Source organism: Cervus elaphus, chromosome 21 (genome assembly GCF_910594005.1).
Source record: "Cervus elaphus chromosome 21, mCerEla1.1, whole genome shotgun sequence".
NCBI classification, from domain to species: domain Eukaryota; kingdom Metazoa; phylum Chordata; class Mammalia; order Artiodactyla; family Cervidae; genus Cervus; species Cervus elaphus.
In genome coordinates, this window is record NC_057835.1 from 25,107,436 (window position 1) to 25,111,806 (window position 4,371).

General features: G+C 42.6%; 1 pseudogene; it reads right to left on the reverse strand.

Annotated features, from left to right (window-relative positions):
* Positions 1 to 792: 792 nt before the first annotated feature.
* On the reverse strand, positions 793 to 2,104 carry LOC122679088 (annotated as a pseudogene).
* Between the last annotated feature and the right edge of the window lie 2,267 nt (positions 2,105 to 4,371).

The window sequence follows — 4,371 nt, forward strand, 5'->3', positions numbered from 1 at the left end:
AATACTGGAGTGGGTTGCCATTTTCTCCTCCAGGGGACCTTCCCAACTGTACATAAAGGAAACTTCATTAATGTGCATTAGAGGATACCCCAGGTTAACCTGTTATAGAAAACTGTCTTTTGAGTCTTTAAATTCTATACCAATTCTACACCTCTGGTTGGCCGATTGCTTGTTTCTTTATTTAGGTTTTAAGGTGAATGACCTGGGGCTATTTGTTTCCATCAACCTGATTGCAAATCTAAAGGCACAGTTGAAATGTCTATTCTGCTTGCTATCCTCAGAAGAGATTGCTGCAAATTTATTCTATGATTCTCATTCTTTTCAGCTTACAATACAAATAGCTTATTATTTTTTGCAACCTATGTCTTATAATAAAGCAGTGCTGAAAAATTAAATAGAAGAAAGTTCAGTTGCCATATAGGCTACGAAAATGATTTGCTGGTGGTGATTTTTAAGCTTGATTCTAAATAGATTTACAAAGAATGGCAACTTGGAAGATGTGGTTCAAATTTTGCTATTTAAGGTACCTTGAAATTATAGGCTCACTCTCCCTAAAATTTCAAAAAGCATAGAGCTTGGGTCCTTAAGGGTATAGCAGTGATAAAAGCTTTCATAGTCATTTCTAAAAAGCAACACTTCATAGTCTTCTCTCTCCAATGGTTCGCTAACATGTTTGCAGAAGGAAGGCAATGGAAAACCAAGAATAAAGACAGCTGAGCTCTCCACAACTGGGCTTCCTGCCTACTTTCCCTGTTCAAAGAAAAGAGGAGACACCATCTTGCAACAGAGGCTTCATATATAACTGGGCTTCTCCAGTGACAGTCAGCATTTTATGCCCCACATCTCTTGGTTCTTCTTGTTGCCAATGGTCGGTCTGGTGATGGTGGTGAAATGGGAGCAATTAATCTGTAGATGAGGGAGGGCTTCCTTTAACAGTTGAAGGGTACTGTCTGGCATGATTCCAAAGACTTGTAGTGTTTTTAATGTGGGAATTTCTCCAAGTTCAAGTAAAGTTTCACGTATTATGTCATAGCACCAACTGAATGATAGGTGTTGGAGGTAGTTGAGCTGGTAAAATTCTGGAAAGCAGTCATTTTTCAGCATGACACTATTGCTTAAGTCTATGTGGACAAGATTGGGACATCTTCCAACTAAGGTACAGACATCTGATCTCTGCAGATTCTTTTGGTACCTGCTGAGATTCAGGTGGGTGATAGTCTCCAACACGTGTGTAACAGCCACCTGTACGTGTTTTTCAGTGAAGTCATAGCACCATGAGAGGTTCAGCTCATCCATTCTGGAACAGTTGTTCAGCAAAGTCTTCAGGGAAGATTCAGAGAATCCAGAATACCCAGAAAGGTTTAGTCACAGTAAATTTGTGTTCTGAGCAAGATTACTGACAATGGGATCTGAAAGCCGGAGGCCTTCCAAGGCTGAGATTCTGCAACTTGCAGCAGTGAGACAGAAGGCCATACAGGGTAGACACATTGATCACAGAGCTTGACAGGTCCAGGTGCTGTAAACGAAAAGGGCTGAAATGTTCAACTAACGGTTGGTCCATAAATGATTGTGGACAGCAGAAGGCAACCACCCCTCGGGACAGCAGCCGACCAACCACATCTGGGTAGAGGTTTCTGCCCACGAGGTCTACAGTCTGCCAGAGAAATTCATCAAACGCTAGATGACACCATCTCTTATAAACACTGGAGATGTTCAGGAGTTCAGGGAGGTACAGACAGGAAAAGATTCCTAAGAGCAGCTCATCTGGAAGGGAGTCCCAGGAAACACCTGGAAAGTTCTCTTGGTTTAGCTTAGGTCTGTGGACAATCACAAAGTCCTTGTCATTTACTTTGCTTCTCAGCCGTTTTCATGGGGGGCTCTGTGGGGGGCTCAGGTTCGAAAGCAGTTCCTGGGGGATGTTCTCACTGTCCACCTCCTCCTTCTTCAGGGCTGAGACCCCCATGCCTGAAAGCCATTCAGAAGTCTTGCTAGAACCCCATCCCCATGTGAAACTGGTGGTAACGTTGCTACTGTGGTCGGGTATCTCCTGGAGGTGTTTCCTGTGCGTGGAGTCTGCAGGTTCAGGAGTCTTAAATGTGTGCATTAATTGCAGAGGTGCCCGCCTCCTGGATTCCCGCTTTGGTGCACGGTGAAATTGTGAAGTTGAAAACTAAAGAGATCTTAAGTGCTTCTCTTCTACTGTATCATTATAACAACACAGCGATGAAGGCTTTACCTTAACTATACTCCCAGATGGATTCAGCCACATTTAAGAGCCACAATGGCTCCTTTTTGTTCAAAATAGATGTTTTCATGTCTGGGTTTACTAATAGCCCTTGTTATATATAGCATCTCCTGTCTCACCTTTCATTTTCATTAATAGATATATTCCCCACTCTTTCACACAATATTCATACAGAATATGTACAGAAACTTGACTATTATTTGCTGAAAATCACTAAAATAGATGTTATTAACGTCTCTCAGGAAATTTTACTTGCAAAATTTAGAAATCACTGGTGCCACTTCCAGACCTTCATGCATTAATGTTGGGGGAAAAAAAAAAACATTTATTTCTGCACTGGGCTGAAGAACCACGTGTTTATATGCTTTCATAAAGTGTCACCTCACTTACAGGCAGAAATGCACCAAGGTAAGATGCCTGAGTTTGGGAGCCAGACAGTTCCACACCAGATAGTGAGAGCACCGAGGCAGAGACCGCGGTGACACTGTGAGCATGTGTGTGTCTCACTGGAACAAACGTCTGATTAAATGTATTCCTTGCGCCTGAAATATCTGCTCGGAGATGTGATGGCCACAGAAGACATCTATCTAATGCCTTAAGCAGCCTCAGGTGTGTGTCTATCGCACGGACCCTTCTCACTCTGGACCCTAACATGCTATTAACATAAAATGAATAAACTCCAACAGGGTGTCCTGTGGGGACCCTTCTTGTCTGCATACCCTTGCAGCCATCTCTGGGAATATGAGGAAGGCATTTAACTCCAGTGTGTGTCTACTGAGTTTAATTGTTTTTACTTTTATTCAGATTGACAACTGAGTGTTTTTAAATGATGGGGCTCATTGACAAAACCTCATTCCACAAGCAGATCAGCACAAAGCCTTGGTTTTGTAATTCTGAGACACTAAGGCTTAGAAATTAGGTTGTCAATCAACTCTGTCTCTTCCCTTCAAATAAAGGAGGAAAATCTCTGATATGGGATCTGTGTATAATGAAGTTATTCTGGCCCCTTTCCTAGGAAAAACAGGTACACAGAACTCATCAAATTAAATATCATCCTACAACAGCCTGGATGATGTCTGTGGAAGGTAGAAGATCAGAAGAATTCCATGAGTTGCCTCTGGAGCTTGACTTCTGTGTGTGTGCGGATTTATGCATCCATACAGACCCCAGGAAATTCAATTTTGCTACATGTGTGAAGTAGATGAAGCCTCAATCCTTGCGACATTATAGATGAAGATTTTCAGTTCTGCATCTCAGTGTAAGGGCAGAGTCAGAAGGCAGGCTTAACTTGGTTCTGCAGGCTCTTGGGTAACACAGAGGCTTGGACCAGAGCTGGCCATGGAGACCACCTCGAGGCAAAAACGCCAAGCAAGGGCAACATGATACACACACAGGACATCGACCTCTGTGGCCAGTAATTAAGACAGCATGGACAGCGTCGTACCTGACCAGTGGTTAACAGCACTTCCTTTACTCCATGTTCAAAGACAAACACAGGAGCTTTTGGTCCCAATTTCCAAACATTGGGTCAGCTGCCATGGCTACATTTGTCACAGCACTTTGGTTCTCATTTCTTGAGAATATGATTTTTAATGAATTCTTTACATGGAAAAAGAATTTTTTCCTATTTTTTTTTTGTGACATGACTTTTTTGTCTATGAAATTTGATTAAACTAATTAGAGACTCAGTTTCCTTACTAAGTGGCAATAACATCTTCCTCATTATCAACAAGTAAGAGATTGTTTTTAAACCATAATGCACTGCACAAATGTTAGCAATCTTTTGAGTGGAACTCCAAAATTATATCAATCATTTCCTGTCCTGGAGTGGAATCTGAAACTTTGTCTCAAAGTGGAAAGGGACTGTCTCCTTTCAGATCGGGTTTAAGCAGCATTGTAAGCTGACGTGGGCTTGGCCAGTGGTCCAGGGCCTGGCACCTGTGCACATTTGCCCATGGCCGCCTCCTCACTGCACACAGGTGTGTGTGACTGTGACCGTCCACATGAACTTGCCTGCGACATCACCAGGGGCTCCAGCCCGGCTACAGCTTCCCTGGCCTTTAGAGAAGGACCTTTCCACATGGTAAAAGTGTGATAACTTTAAACAAATTTGCTATAAATGAAGG